The sequence below is a fragment of the Eschrichtius robustus genome, chromosome 15, assembly GCF_028021215.1.
Source record: "Eschrichtius robustus isolate mEscRob2 chromosome 15, mEscRob2.pri, whole genome shotgun sequence".
Lineage (NCBI taxonomy): Eukaryota > Metazoa > Chordata > Mammalia > Artiodactyla > Eschrichtiidae > Eschrichtius > Eschrichtius robustus.
The window spans coordinates 40,163,701-40,181,074 of record NC_090838.1 but is presented as its reverse complement, the minus strand read 5'-3'; the positions used below and the strand labels follow the sequence as shown (position 1 = coordinate 40,181,074).

At 38.7% G+C, this 17,374-nt stretch overlaps 1 pseudogene; it reads left to right on the top strand.

Moving 5' to 3' along the window:
* The first annotated feature begins 2,624 nt into the window (after nt 1-2,624).
* On the top strand, nt 2,625-3,060 carry LOC137777358 (small ribosomal subunit protein uS15-like; annotated as a pseudogene).
* Nucleotides 3,061-17,374: the final 14,314 nt, after the last annotated feature.

Sequence of the window (17,374 nt, the reverse complement as noted above, 5' to 3'; positions counted from 1 at the left end):
CATCGCGGTGCGCGGGCCTCTCACTATCGCGGCCTCTCTTGTTGCGGAGCACAGGCTCCAGACGCGCAGGCTCAGTAATTGTGGCTCACGGGCCCAGCCGCTCTGCGGCACGTGGGATCTTCCCAGACCAGGGCTCGAACCCGTGTCCCCTGCATTGGCAGGCAGATTCTCAACCACTGCGCCACCAGGGAAACCCTGCCTCTTTCCATTCTTTATCTGTGAAGGGAGCTGCTACTTAGGAAGACAAGTCTTTATTACAAGGATTGTTTGCTTATTTCAAACTATTTTTTTTCCTCTTGTCTCTGATTTCTCATTCTTTTATTTTTAAAATCAACTTAAAAAAACACTTTTTGAACAGTCAGGCTGTTGCCAATTTTTTTACTATTATAAACACTACCATGATAAACAGCTTTATACATACATCTTTGTATATTTGTTCAATTATTTCCTGAGGAAAAATTCCTGGAAGTAAAATTGCTGAATCAAAGAAGTTGATGTTTTGGAGGAATTTAATAAAATTTGCTAAATTACCCTCCAGAAATGTAACAGTATACATGCCATCAATCAATTATGACAGTACCCTTTCTCCATATGCAGCAAACATTTTCAAATCTTTGCTAATCCTGAAAGGTTAAAAATATGTCTCCTTTTTAAATTAATTTCATTTTCAGTTACCAAAGATTTTTTTGTGACTTACGTTTATTTGCCATTTTAATTTCTTCTTTTTATGAGTTTCCTTTTCCTGTTCTTTGCTTATTTTTCTTTCACAACATTTAGCTTTATCTTATTTATTAGTAAGAGTTCTTTATATATTAAAACTATTAACCATTTGTCCACCATTGAAAGTATTTTTCCAGTTTGTCCTTTGTCTTTCTTTTTCCCCCCGGGTCTCTGATTAATAACATTCTCCCTTATTCCATCCAAGTGATCAAATCTGGCTTGGGAAAAACATAACCCAGAGAATCAAGAGTCTCATAATGGATCTTCATTACTTGCTGATATATTTCCTTCTGCTACGTCTCCAGGATCTCCCACTCTTGCTCCAAAAAATATGAGGCCACATCATCAAATGTCATGATTACCAGAGCAGGCTAGGCCATAGTGCTTTGTGGTCCCACCCAGCCCCAACACAGCAATGCCCAGTGTCCTGGAAGCTTCCCGGCACCTTCCTTACCCTGTGGCCTCCCATTCTGCCAGACCCCTGTCCTTTGTCTTTATCATTGTGGCATTCACTTTGCTTTGTCTTTCTTGATCATAAAATTTTTTTATTTTTGTTTAGACAAATCTATCTGATACTTGCCTTTAGAAGAAAAAATCCTGAAAGAAGCCAGAGGAAAAAATCACCTTAATTATAGGAAACAAAGATAAGAATTACATCAGGCTTCTCCTTAAAAACCATGCAAGCGAGAAGAGAATAGAGTGAAATATTTAAAGTGTTGAACCAAAAACAAAAGCCACCAAACTAGAATACTGTGTCCAGTGAAATTATCCTTCAAAAGTGAAGGAGAAGTAGAAACTAACACAACATTGTAAAACAACTATACCCCAATAAAAAAATAATAAAATAAAAATAAATTAATTAATTAATGTTTTTAAAAAGTGAAGGAGAAATAAAGACTTTTTCAGACAAAGAAAAGCAAGGGAATTTATCACCAGTCATCCTGCCCTTGCAAGGAATGTTAAAAGAAGCTCTTCAGAGAGAAGAATATATAGATCATATATACAGAACTATAGAATATATAGATCAGAAACTCAGATCTACATTTGAAGAAAGAAGAATATTAGAGAAGAAACCAATGAAAGTAAAATAAAATCTTATATTTTTGTTATTCTTAATTGATCTAATAGATAACTGCTTGTTCAAAAATAACAATAGCAATAATGTATTGGTTGATTATAGCTTATGAATAAGTGAAATGAATGACAGCAATATTATAAGGGACAAGAGGGAAAAATTGGGAATAATCTGTTATAAGGTACCTGTCCTACCTATGAAGCAGTACAATGTTATTTTAAAATAGACTTAAGGACTTCCCCGGTGGCGCAGTGGTTAAGAATCCACCTGCCAGTGCAGGGAACACGGGTTTGAGCCTTGGTCTGGGAAGATCCCACAGGCCGTGGAGCAACTAAGCCCATGCACCTCAACTACTGAGCCTGCTCTCTAGAGCCCGCGAGCCACAACTACTGAGCCTGTGTGCCACAACTACTGAAGCCCACACGCCTAGAACCTGTGCTCCACAATAAGAGAAGCCACCGCAATGAGAAGCCCGTGCACCACAACGAAGAGTAGCCCTCTCTCGCCGCAACTAGAGAAATCCCGCACACAGCAACCAAGACCCAATGCAGCCAAATAAATAAATAAAATCCTTTTTAAAAAATTTTAAAAATAAAGTAGACTTAAATTGGTTGTAAATGTGTATTGCAAACCCTAGGGCAAACATTTTTTAAAATTTTAAAGAAGTATAATTAATGTGCTAAGAGAAAATGGAATAATATAAAATGCTCAATTAAAAACAGAGAAGGCAGGATGGGAGGAAGCAGGACTGTGTGAGGTCACTTCCTGTGTGCAGGGTGGCTTCCTGCACTCCCACCCTTGCTCTCTTTTTGGCTGCCCTCGTGGTTGCATGCAGGCCCCTGGGAAGGGCCTGTCCCAGTCGGCTCTGGCCTACCACCGCAGCAATCCCACCTGGCTGAAGTTAACTTCTGACAACAGGAAGGAGCAGATCTACAAACTGGCCAAGAAGGGCCTGCCTCAGGGTGATCCTGAGAGACTCACATGGTGTTGTTTTATGACAGGCAATAAAATCTTGAGAATTCTTAAGTCCAAAGGACTTCCTCCTGACAGTCCTGAGTACCTCTAGCATTTAATTAAGAAAGTTTTTGCTGTTCGAAAGCATCTTCAGAGAAACAGAAAGGATAAAGGTGCTAAATTCCTTCTGATTCTGATTAAGAGCTGCATTCACAGGTTGGCTCAATACTGAAAGACCAAACCCGTCCTCCCCTCACACCCCCTCAGTTTGGAAATACTAGTTATCCACAGCCTCTGCCCTGGTTGCATAAATTTTTCCATGTACTCAAGCAATAAAATCATTGTTTAACTAGAAAAAAAAAAAAAAAACAGAGAAGGCAGAAAAAGAGGGGAAGACAAGAAACAAGGGACAAGTGCAATGACTCGAAAACAGTTGCAAATATGGTAGATATTAATCCAATTATATCAATAATCATTTTAAATGTGAATGATCTAAATACACCAAATAAAAGACACAGACTGAGAGGGTATATAAAAGCCATATTGTCTCTAAGAAGCCCACTTTAAATGTAAAGGCACATACAGATTGAAAGTGAAGGGGTAGAGAAAGATATACCATGGTGACACTAATCTAAAGAAAACTGGAGTAGCTGTATTAGTTTCAGACAAAGCTGACTTCAGAAAGAGGAAAATTATCATGGCACTATCAATAATATTAACAATAATATTCTTGATATAAATATCAATAATATCAGGGAGAATTATTAATGATAAAGGGGTCAATTCTCCAAGGAAACATAAAAATCCTGAATGTGTGGGTGCCTAACAACAGGGCGTCAAAATATGTGAGGCAAAAACTGATAGACTGCAAGGAGAAGTAGAGGAAGCCACTATTATAGTTGGAGATATGAACACCCCTCTATTAGTAACTGACAGATCCAATAGGCAGAAAATCAGTAAGGATACAGTTGAACTGAACAGCATCATTAATCAACTGGATTTAACTGACATTTATAGAATACTTTATCCAGAAACAGCAGAATACACATTCTTCTCAAGCTTACATGGGACATACACCAAGATAGCCCACATTCAGTGCCATAAAACACACATTAACAAATTTAAAAGAATAGAAATCATACAAAGTATCCTCTCACACAGTGGAATTAAGTTAGAAATCAATAACAGAAAGATAAATAGAAATCCCAAAATATTTGGAGATTAAACAACACACTTCTAAATAACACATCAGTCAAAGAATATCTCAAAAAATGTTTTAAATATTTTGAACTAAATGAAAATACAACTTATCAAAATCTGTGGGAGGCAGTGAAAGCAATGCTAAGAGAGAAATTTATAGCATTGAATTTATATATTAGAAACAGAGAAAGATTTAAAAATAGTAATCTAAGCCTCCAATTTAGGACAGTTAGAGAAAGAAAAACAATATAAACCTAAAGCAAGCAGACCATATATTATATAAGCAGAAATCAATGAAATTTAAAACAGGAAAATAATAGAGAAAATCAGTGAAATCAAAAGCTGGTTCTTTGAAAAAATCACTATTTGCCTTTGGATCTCCAAAGAAAACATACAGATGGACAACAGGCACATGAAAAGATGCTCAACATCATTAATTATTAGAGAAATGCAAATCAAAACTACAATGAGGTATCACTTCACACCAGTCAGAATTGCCATCATTGAAAAGTCTACAAATAATAAATGCTGGAGAGGGTGTGGAGAAAAGGGAGCCCTTCTACACTGTTGGTGGGAATGTAAATTGGTGCAGCCACTCTGGAAAACAGTATGGAGGTTCCTTAAAAAACTAAAAATAGAGTTACCATATCATCCTGCACTCCTAGGCCTATATCTGGAGAACATGCTAACTTGAAAAGATACACGTACCCCAATATTCATAGCAGCACTATTTACAATGGCCAAGACATGGAAGCAACCTAAGTGTTCATCAACAGATAAATGGATAAAGAAGATGTGGTATACACACACACACACACACACACACACACACACACACACACACACATACATATGGACTTCCCTGGTGGCGCAGTGGTTAAAACTCCACGCTCCCAATGCAAGGGTCCCAGGTTCAATCCCTGCTCAGGGAACTAGATCCCACATGCATGCCGCAACTAAGAGTTTGCATGTCACAACTAAGGAGCTGCCTGCCACAACTAAGGAGCCTGTGAGCCACAACTAAGGAGCACAAATGCCACAACTACGGAGCATGCCTGACACAACCAAGACCTGGAGTAACCAAATAAATAAAACTAAAAAATATTGGACTTCCCTGGTGGCGCAGTGGTTAAGAATCCACCTGCCAATGCAGGGGACATGGGTTGGAGCCCTGGTTCAGGAAGATCCCACATGCCACAGACCAACTAAGCCTGTGTGCCACAACTACTGAACCTGCGCTCCAGAGCCCGCAAGCCACAACTACTGAGCCCTCGTCCCACAATTACTGAAACCTGCATGCCTAGAGCACATGCTCCACAAAAGAGAAGCCACCGCAATGAGACGCCCGTGCACTGCAACGAGGAATAGCCCCCGCTCGCGGCTACTAGAGAAAGCCCACGTGCAGCAACGAAGACCCAATGCAGCCAAAAATAAATTAATTAATTAGGAAAAATATATATATATAGGTAAACACACACACACACACACACACACACACACACACTGGAATATTACTTAGCCATAAAAAAGAATGAAATCTTGCCATTTGCAGCAACATGGAGGGACCTAGAGATTATCATATTAAGTGAAGTAAGTCAGACAAAGACAATCATACAATATCACTTACAAGTGGAATCTAAAAAAATGATATAAATGAACTAATTTACAAAACAGAAACAGACCACAGACAGAAAACAAACTTACAGTTACAAAACCATAACCATATGGTTGTGGGGGGTTGGCGGAGGGCAGGGGAGAGATAAATTAGGAGTTTGGGATTAATGTATACACACTACTGCATATAATATAGATAAACAACAAGGATGTACTGCAAAGCACAAGGAAATATATTCAATATCTTGCAATAACTTATAATGGAAAAGAATCTGAAAAAGAATATGTATATATTCAATTATATATATAACTGAATCACTTTGCTGTACACCTAAAACTAATACAACATTGTAAATTAACTATACTTCAATTTTTAAAAATGCTTTAAAAATATATTTGCCTTGGGAATGTTTCTTTTTTAAACGGTCCTGTCTCTTTACCGAAGGACAATTTATATACCATAAACTTACCCATTGTAAGTGTACAGTTATATCAGTACTTCCAATAGAATTTGTACATGGTAGAAATGTTCTGTGATAAGCAAAGTCTAATCAGCAGCACTAGCCACCCAAAATGTGGCTAGTGTAACCTAGAAAATATATTTTTTAATTTTTTAATATTTTTTATTGAGGTAAAATTCATGCTATATAAAATTTGCCATTTTAACCATTTTAAAGTGTACAATTCACTGGCATTTATTATTTTCACAGTGTTACATAACCATCTCTATCTAGTTCCAAAATATTTCATCACCCCAAAAGAAAACTCCACACCCATCAAGCAGTAACTCGTCCTATCCCCTTCCCCCAACCCTTGGCAACCTGTAATCTGCTTTCTGTCTCTTTAGATTTGCCTATTCTGGATATTTCATATAAATGGAGTCATACAATATGTGACTCTTTGTATCTGACTTCTTTCACTTAGCATAATGTTTTCAAGGTTCATCCATGTTGCAGCATGTGCCAGTATTCCATTCTTTTTTATAGATGTACCACAGTTTGTTTATCCATTCGTCAGTTGATGGACATTTGGGTTGTTTCCACCTTTTGGTTATTGTAAAGAGTGCTGGTATGAAAATTCATACCAACTTTTGTTTGAATATCTGTTTTCAGTTCTTTTGGGTATATATCTAGGAGTGGAATTGTTTGGACATGTGATAATCCTATGTTTAACTTTTTAAAGAAACTGCCAACATGTTTTCCTCAGCAGCTCTATTACTTTACATTCCCAGGAGCAAAGTACAATGATTGCAGTTTCTCTGCATCCTCATCAACACTTGTTCTTTTCTTTTCTTTTCTTTTTTTAAATTATAGCTATCCTAGTGAGGGTGAAGTAGCATCTCATTGTGGTTCTGATGTGCATTTCTCTGGTGACTAATTATGTTGAGCACCTTTCATGTGCTTATTGGCCAGTTGTATGTCATCTTTGGAGAAATGTCTATTTGGTTCTTTGCCCGTTTTGGAATTGGGTTGTTTGTCTTTTTGTTATTCAGTTGCAAGAATTCTTTATGTGTTCTGGATATTCCTTATCAAATATATGATTTGCAAATATTTTCTCCCATTCTGTTTGTTGTTTTTTCACTTTTGATGGTGTCCTTTTGTTCACATTTTTAATTTTTATGCCAAATGTATCTATTTTTTCTTTTGTTACTTGTACTTTTCATGTAATATCTCAAACTCTATTGCCAAATCAAAGGTTATAAAGATTTACTCATATATTTTCTTCTAAGAGTTTTATAGTTTTAGCCCTTACATTTAGGTCTTTGGTTTATTTTGAGTTAATATTCATATATGGTGTAAGGTAGGGATCCAACTTCACTCTTTTGCATGTGGCTATTCAGTTGCCCCAGAATGATTTGTTGAAGAGATTATTCTTTCCTTATTGAAAAGTCTTGGCACCATTTAATTGACCATAGGTTTATGGATTTATTTCTGGACACTCAATTCTATTCCTCTGAATAATACAATTTTTTTAAAAAATTTCTTTCCTTCTTTCTTTCTTTTTGACTGTGTTGGTTCTTCATTTCTGTGCAAGGGCTTTCTCCAGTTGTGGCGAGCGGGAGCCACTCTTCATCGCGGTGCGCGGGCCTCTCACCGTCGCGGCCTCTCGTTGCAGAGCACGGCTCCAGACGCGCAGGCTCAGCAGTTGTGGCACACGGGCTTAGTTGCTCCGCGGCATGTGGGATCCTCCCGGACCAGGGCTCAAACCCGTGTCCCCTGCATCGGCAGGCAGACTCTCAACCACTGCGCCACCAGGGAAGCCCTGAATAATACAATTTTAATAAATTTAAATTTAAATAGCCACATGTGCCCAGTGGCAACCATATAGGAGAGCACAAAATTAGATGAGTTTTAGTTAATTCAGTTGTGCAACCATCACCACAATCCAGATTTAGAACACTTCCATCATGGGATTCTTCTTTTTTTAAAAAAATTAATTAATTAATTTATTTGGCTGTGTTGGGTCTTCGTTGCTGCACGCGGGCTTTCTCTAGTTGTGGCGAGCGGGGGCTACTGTTCGTTGTGGTGCGCGGGCTTCTCATTGCGGTGGCTTCTCTTGTTGCAGAGCACAGGCTCTAGGCGTGCGGGCTTCTGTAGTTGTGGCATGCGGGCTCAGTAGTTGTGGCACGTGGGCTCTAGAGCTCAGGTTAAGTAGTTGTGGCACACAGGCTTAGTTGCTCTGCAGCATGTGGGATCTTCCTGGACCAGGGCTCGAACCCGTGTCCCCTACATTGGCAGGTGGATTCTTAACCACTGCGCCACCAGGGAAGCCCTATCATGGGATTCTTTATAATTTTTAATTTCCGTTACTTCTTTCCACTTACGATTTTTTAGTTTTACTCCAATTAAGTTTTTTTTTGATATTATTTATTTATTTATTTATTTTTCACACACACACACACACACACACACACACACACACACAGTATTTTATTTTTACAAGAGATAAAATAGACTGACACCAAGCATTGTAAATGGATGACCACAACAAAAGCAACAATGATTGCAATTACCAAACACGAAACACACTCATACTATGTCATAATATTGACATTCAGTCCAGTACTCCTCCACTGTAACAGCTCCTTTACTTCGCAATGAAAATTGATTTGTATATTCTTTGCCTCTGAGTCCTTGTGGGATTTTTTTTTAATAATTGAAAGAGAAAGTCACAAAAATTATAATCATCCTCATCAGTTCACTCAGTCCCATGTAATTAATTTTTTTTTTCATCTTCATCTTTTGTTAGTACTTTTATGAGTTCATCAGTTTTTCATTAGAGTTCTGAAAATGCTTATTCATTCAGTTCAGCAGTACAGTCAGTTACCAGAAACCTGTACTTGTCAGAGTCTTTTCCATGAATTCCTTGAAGATGAAACCCTTTTATAGGAACATATTTGCAAAACCATCAGAGTACACTCATAACTGTCTGTAAATGACAAAAGACTTAAAAATGACCACAGTTAAAGATTTGATGAAAGTTCATAATAATGCAATTGACAAGGAAATTTAGTTATTTCTGAGATATACATTTTAAAGTAATAACTAGAATTATGACTTATAACATTACACCAGAACATATAAGATTTTTAGAAATTTCATGTAATGTCTGAAACATTTATATTAACATATTTCCATACAAATAACCCAATGAAAGTTTAGTATTAGTTGTTTTTGTTTTTTTTTTTTTTATACTGCAGGTTCTTATTAGTCATCAATTTTATACACATCAGTGTATACATGTCAATCCCAATTGCCCAATTCAGCACACCACCATCCCCAACCCACCGCAGTTTTCCCCCCTTGGTGTCCATATGTCTGTTCTCTACATCTGTGTCTCAACTTCTGCCCTGCAAACCGGCTCATCTGTACCATTTTTCTAGGTTCCACATACATGCGTTAATATACGATATTTGTTTTCCTCTTTCTGACTTACTTCACTCTGTATGACAGTCTCTAGATCCATCCACGTTTCAACAAATGACTCAATTTCGTTCCTTTTTAAGGCTGAGTAATATTCCATTGTATATATGTACCACTTCTTCTTTATCCATTCATCTGTCGATGGGCATTTAGGTTGCCTCCATGACCTGGCTACTGTAAATAGTGCTGCAATGAACATTGGGGTGCCTGTGTCTTTTTGAATTATGGCTTTCTCTGGGTATATGCCCAGTAGTGGGATTGCTGGATCATATGGTAAATCTATTTTTAGTTTTTTAAGGAACCTCCATATTGTTCTCCATAGTGGCTGTATCAATTTACATTCCCACCAACAGTGCAAGAGGGTTCCCTTTTCTCCATACCCTCTCCAGCATTTGTTGTTTGTAGATTTTCTGATGATGCCCATTCTAACTGGTGTGAGGTGATACTTCATTGTAGTTTTGATTTGCATTCCTCTAATAATTAGTGATGTTGAGCATCTTTTCATGTGCTTCTTGGCCATCTGTATGTCTTCTTTGGAGAAATGTCTATTTAGGTCTTCCGTCCATTTTTGGATTGGGTTGTTTGTTTCTTTAATATTGAGCTGAATGAACTGTTTATATATTTTGGAGATTAATCCTTTGTCTGTTGATTCATTTGCAAATATTTTCTCCCATTCTGAGGATTGTCTTTTCATCTTGTTTATGGTTTCCTTTGCTGTGCAAAAGCTTTGAAGTTTCATTAGGTCCCATTTGTTTATTTTTGTTTTTATTTCCATTACTCTAGGAGGTGGATCAAAAAAGATCTCGCTGTGATTTATGTCAAAGAGTGTTCTTCCTATGTTTTCCTCTAAGAGTTTTATAGTGTCCAGTCTTACATTTAGGTCTCAAATCCATTTTGAGTTTATTTTTGTGTATGGTGTCAGGGAGTGTTCTAATTTCATTCTTTTACATGTAGCTGTCCAGTTTTCCCAGCGCCATTAATTGAAGAGACTGTCTTTTCTCCATTGTTTATCTATGCCTCCTTTGTAATAGATTAGTTGACCATAGGTGTGTGGGTTTATCTCTGGGCTTTCTAACCTGTTCCATTGATCTATATTTCTGTTTTTGTGCCAGTACCATACTGTCTTGATTACTGTAGCTTTGTAGTATAGTCTGAAGTCAGGGAGTCTGATTCCTCCAGCTCCGTTTTTTTCCCTCAAGACCGCTTTGGCTATTCGGGGTCTTTTGTGTCTCCATACAAATTTTAAGATGATTTGTTCTAGTTCCGTAAAAAATGCCATTGGTAATTTGATAGGGATTGCATTGAATCTGTAGATTGCTTTGGGTAGTACAGTCATTTTCACAATATTGATTCTTCCAATCCAAGCTCATGGTATATCTCTCCACCTGTTGGTATCATCTTTAATTTCTTTCATCAGTGTCTTATAGTTTTCTGCATACAGGTCTTTTGTCTCCCAGGTAGGTTTATTCCTAGGTATTTTATTCTTTTTGTTGCAATGGTAAATGGGAGTGTTTCCATAATTTCTCTTTCAGATTTTTCATCATTAGTGTATAAGAATGCAAGAGATTTCTGTGCATTAATTTTGTATCCTGCAACTTTACCAAATTCATTGATGAGCTCTAGTAGTTTTCTGGTGGCAATTTTAGGATTCTCTATGTATAGTATCATGTCATCTGCAAACAGTGACTGTTTTACTTCTTCTTTTCCAATATGTATTCCTTTTATTTCTTTTTCTTCTCTGATTGCTGTGGCTAAGACTTCCAAAACTATGTTGAATAATAGTGGTGAGAGTGGACATCCTTGTCTCGTTCCTGATCTTAGAGGAAATGCTTCCAGTTTTTCACCATTGAGAATGATGTTTGCTGTGGGTTTGTCATATATGGCCTTTATTAGGTTGAGGTAGGTTCCCTCTATGCCCACTTTCTGGAGAGTTTTTACATAAATGGGTGTTGAATTTTGTCAAAAGCTTTTTCTGCATCTATTGAGGTGATCATATGGGTTTTATTCTTCAATTTGTTAATATGGTGTATCACATTGATTGATTTGCGTATATTGAAGAATCCTTGCATCCCTGGGATAAATCCCACTTGATCATGGTGTATGATCCTTTTAATGTGTTGTTGGATTCTGTTTGCTAGTATTTTGTTGAGGATTTTTGCATCTATATTCATCAGTGATATTGGTCTGTAATTTTCTTTTTTTGTAGTATCTTTCTCTGGTTTTAGTATCAGGGTGATGGTGGCCTCATAGAATGAGTTTGGGAGTGTTCCTTCCTCTGCAAGTTTTTGGAAGAGTTTGAGAAGGATGGGTGTTAGCTCTTCTCTAAATGTTTGATAGAATTCACCTGTGAAGCCATCTGGTCCTGGACTTTTGTTTGTTGGAAGATTTTTAATCACAGTTTCAATTTCATTACTTGTGATTGGTCTGTTCATATTTTCTGTTTCTTCCTGGTTCAATCTTGGAAGGTTATACGTTTCTAAGAATTTGTCCATTTCTTCCAGGTTGTCCATTTTATTGGCATAGAGTTGCTTGTAGTAGTCTCTTAGGATGCTTTGTATTTCTGCGGTGTCTGTTGTAACGTCTCCTTTTTCATTTCTAATTTTATTGATTTGAGTCCTCTCCCTCTTTTTCTTGATGAGTCTGGCTAATGGCTTATCAATTTTGTTTATCTTCTCAGAGAACCAGCTTTTAGTATTATTGATCTTTGCTATTGTTTTCTTTGTTTCTATTTCGTTTATTTCCTTTCTGATCTTTATGATTTCTTTCCTTCTGCTAACTGTGGGTTTTGTTTGTTCTTCTTTCTCTAGTTCCTTTAGGTGTAAGGTTAGATTGTTTACTTGAGATTTTTCTTGTTTCTTTAGATAGGCTTGTATAGCTATAAACTTCCCTCTTAGAACTGCTTTTGCTGCATCCCATAGGTTTTGGATCGTCGTGTTTTCATTGTCATTTGTCTCTAGATATTTTTTGATTTCCTCTTTGATTTCTTCAGTGATCTCTTGGTTATTTAGTAACGTATTGTTTAGCCTCCATGTGTTTGTGTTTTTTACGTTTTTTTCCCTGTAATTCATTTCTAATTTCATAGCGTTGTGGTCAGAAAAGATGCTTGATATGATTTCAATTTTCTTAAATTTACTGAGGCTTGATTTGTGACCCAAGATGTGATCTATCCTGGAGAATGTTCCATGTGCACTTGAGAAGAAAGTGTAATCTGCTGTTTTTGGATGGAATGTCCTATAAATATCAATTAAATCTATCTGGTGTATTGTATCATTTAAAGTTTGTGTTTCCTTATTTATTTTCATTTTGGATGATCTGTCCATTGGTGTAAGTGAGGTGTTAAAGTCCCCCACTATTATTGTGTTACTGTCAATTTCCTCTTTTATAGCTGTTAACAGTTGCCTTATATATTGAGGTGCTCCTATGTTGGGTGCATATATATTTATAATTGTTATATCTTCTTCTTGGATTGATCCCTTGATCATTATGTAGTGTCCTTCCTTGTCTCTTGTAACATTCTTTATTTTAAAGTCTATTTTATCTGATATGAGTATAGCTACTCCAGCTTTCTTTTGATTTCCACTTGCATGGAATATCTTTTTCCATCCCCTCACTTTCAGTCTGTATGTGTCCCTAGGTCTGAAGTGGGTCTCATGTATACAGCATATATATGGATCTTGTTTTTGTATCCATTCAGCAAGCCTGTGTCTTTTGGTTGGAGCATTTAATCCATTCACGTTTAAGGTAATTATCGATATGTATGTTCCTATGACCATTTTCTTAATTGTTTTGGGTTTGTTTTTGTAGGTCCTTTTCTTCTCTTGTGTTTCCCACTTAGAGAAATTCCGTTAGCATTTGTTGTAGAGCTGGTTTGGTGGTGCTGAATTCTCTTAGCTTTTGCTTGTCTGTAAAGCTTTTGATTTCTCCATCAAATCTGAATGAGATCCTTCCCGGGTAGAGTAATCTTGGTTGTAGGTTCTTCCCTTTCATCACTTTAAGTATATCATGCCACTCCCTTCTGGCTTGTAGAGTTTCTGCTGAGAAATCACCTGTTAACCTTATGGGAGTTCCCTTGTATATTATTTCTCGTTTTTCCCTTGCTGCTTTCAATAATTTTTCTTTGTCTTTAATTTTTGCCAATTTGATTACTATGTGTCTCGGCATGTTTCTCCTTGGGTTTATCCTGAATGGGACTCGCTGCACTTCCTGGACTTGGGTGGCTATTTCCTTTCCCATGTTAGGAAAGTTTTCAACTATAATCTCTTCAAATATTTTCTCTGGTCCTTCCTCTGTCTCTTCACCTTCTGGGACCCCTATAATGCGAATGTTGTTGCGTTTAATGTTGTCCCAGAGGTCTCTTAGGCTGTCTTCATTTCTTATCATTCTTTTTTCTTTAGTGTGTTCCGCAGCAGTGAATTCCACCATTCTGTCTTCCAGGTCACTTATCCGTTCTTCTGCCTCAGTTATTCTGCTATTGATTCCTTCTAGTGTAGTTTTCATTTCAGTTATTGTATTGTTCATCTCTGTTTGTTTGTTCTTTAATTCTTCTAGGTCTTTGTTAAACATTTCTTACATCTTCTCAATCTTTGCCTCCATTCTTTTTCTGAGGTCCTGGATCATCTTCACTGTCATTATTCTGAATTCTTTTTCTGGAAGGTTGCCTATCTCCACTTCATTTAGTTGTTTTTCTGGGGTTTTATCTTGTTCCTTCATCTGGTATATAGCCCTCTGCCTTTTCATCTTGTCTATCTTTCTGTGAATGTGGTTTTTGTTCTACAGGCTGCAGGATTGTAGTTTTTCTTGCTTCTGCTGTCTGCCCTCTGGTGGTTAAGGCTATCTAAGAGGCTTGATGGGAGGCTCTGGTGGTGGGTAGAGCTGACTGTTGCTGTGGTGGTCAGAGCTCAGTAAAACTTTAATCCACTTGACTGTTGATGGGTGGGGCTGGGTTCCCTCCCTGTTGGTTGTTTTGCCTGAGGCAACCCAACACTGGAGCCTACCTGGGCTCTTTGGTGGGGCTAATGACAGACTCTGGGAGGGCTCACGCCAAGGAGTACTTCCCAGAACTTCTGCTGCCAGTGTCCTTGTCCCCACAGTGAAACAGAGCCACCCCCCCCCTCTGCAGGAGACCTTCCAACACTAGCAGGTAGGTCTGGTTCAGTCTCCTATGGGGGTCACTGCTCCTTCCCCTGGGTCCCGATGCACACACTATTTTTTTTTTTTTAATTTTTATTTATTTATTTATTTTCGGCTGTGTTGGGTCTTCGTTTCTGTGCGAGGGCTTTCTCTTGTTGCGGCAAGCAGGGGCCACTCTTCATCACGGTGCGCGGGCCTCTCACTATCGCGGCCTCTCTCGTTGCGGAGCACAGACTCCAGACGCGCAGGCTCAGTAATTGTGGCTCACAGGCCTAGTTGCTCCGCGGCATGTGGGATCTTCCCAGACCAGGGCTCGAACCCGTGTCCTCTGCATTAGCAGGCAGATTCTCAACCACTGCGCCACCAGGGAAGCCCCCAATGCACACACTATTTTGTGTGCGCCCTCCAAGAGTGGGGTCTCTGTTTCCCCCAGTCCTGTCGAAGTCCTGCAATCAATTCCCACTAGGCTTCAAAGTCTGATTCTCTATGAATTCCTCCTCCCGTTGCCAGACCCCCAGCTTGGGAAGCCTGACGTGGGGCTCAGAACCTTCACTCCAGTGGGTGGACTTCTGTGGTATAAGTGTTCGCCAGTCTGTGAGTCACCCACCCACCAGTTATGGGATTTGATTTTACTCTGATTGTGCCCCTCCTACCGTCTCATTGTGGCTTCTCCTTTGTCTTTGGATGTGGGGTATCTTTTTTTGTGAGTTCCAGTGTCTTCCTGTTGATGATTGTCCAGCAGCTAGTTGTGATTCTGGTGTTCTCGCAAGAGGGAGTGAGAGCACATCCTTCTACTCCGCCATCTTGGTTCCTCCTCCAATTAAGTTTTGACTATGATCCAGCCTTTAGGTATATGTATAGTTTTTATGTTAGTAGAATTCATAAACTTTTGGATTAACTTGTTGGCTATTTTTCCTTTTGACTGTTAATTGACATCAGGGCAAAAAGAAAATGAGAATTTTGCTTAAGAATGGAGGTCAGGTGGAAAAGAGAGGAAATTTGGGAGTAGAGGGCATATCATGGGAAAGGTGATAGAGGGGACATCAGGAGCACAATGGACACAACCAGGCCCACTTTTCCAGGGTCAGATCAAGAAGGGGAAAGATCGTTAAGGCCAAATCTCTCCTAGCCAGAGTTCTTTTGGTAAGTGTTCGCTCTTAGGGGATAAAATGTCCAATATTTCTTTTTTTTTTTATCTCCCTCCCTCTGTCCTCTTCTGAGATGGTGAACTGGCTTACAGAGGAGGAGTATCACTTACATGACCACATGGCAGTGGAGACGCTGGGACCCGTATGATGTCTTCTGGCTCCTTACTGGCCTTGGTTGTAAAGTGATTCAATCAGACAGTTTTCTGAACTGGAGACAACTGAAGAAAAGCTAGTGCTGCCTGACTATTGTGGTTGATATGCTGGCGACCATAACTGGATCCCCATCACCACAACTATGTGTTCTTGGTCCTAATGTTCCCCACCTCTGAATTCCTCTTTATTCTATCCCCCATTCTTCCCCAGTCTGCTGAAGCTCCTAGCCCTAGCTCTCTCCTTTACCTCCCAACATGGTGGCACTGATGGTCCCTCGGCTTCTTCGCCTAGGGCAGCAAGTTTTGGGTAGAAGTATACTTCACATTATGGAAGAAATAGTATAGTCTGGACTTCCCTGGTGGCGCAGTGGTTAAGAATCCGCCTGCCAATACAGGGGACATGGGTTCAATCCCTGGCCCGGGAAAATTCCACATGCCGCGGAGCAACAAAGCCCATGCGCCAGAACTGCTGAGCCTGCGCTCTAGAGCCTGTGAGCCACAACTACTGAGCCCTCGTGCCACAACTACTGAAGCCTGCGTGCCTAGAGCCCGTGCTCCACAGCAGGAGAAGCCACCGCAATGAGAAGCCCAGGCACCACAACGAAGAGTAGCCCCCACTTGCCACAACTAGAGAAAGCCTGGGCGCAGCAACAAAGACCCAATGCAGCCAAAAATAAATAGATAAAATAAATAATAATTAAAAAAGAAAGAAAGAAATAGTATGGTCTGAGTCCTTCAGGTTAGTCATTGATGTGTAAAGTAATTTAGAAAGTCTTTTATCTTTTCATGACACCAGGTTTTCACCACAATTTTTTTTTACTGGAAAAATAGCTGAGTAATGATTTTTTTAAACAGGTATCCATCCTTCTCCTGAAGCTCTGAAACCTATTGCTACAGTGGATGGCAAGTCCCATGAGAGCAAGATTTAGAGTATATAGAAATACATATGACAATATCTATCTATCTATCTATCTATCTATCTATCTATCTATCTATCTCTCTCTCTATATATATATATATATATTTCCCCTGTGTTATACTGTCTCTTCCCCATACGCTCCATAAAAGAAAGACCTTGTACACCTTTTTTACTTCTGCACCCGACCTCCTACAATAGTGCATGGCATATAAGAAGGGCATACAAGCTTCCTGGGTGGATGGGTGAATGAATGGGGTACAACTGCATCCTGCATTAGTTCAGTGTGACTAAATTTAGGAAGAAAATTATGCTGCTAATAAAAAACTAAGCAGAAATGAGTTTTAAACCACCTAATTGTTTTGTTTGCTCGTGCCACTATTTTCTCTGAGTCCAGAATTAACTGTTTCATCTAGTTATTGACCAATGTTACAAAAAGCTAATGCTAATACAAATAATTCTTCAATCTCTGCCCTCACCAAGGGGAACTGTTACATATATAATTCAAATGATCAGATAAATGTGTACCTGATGTGCGTATG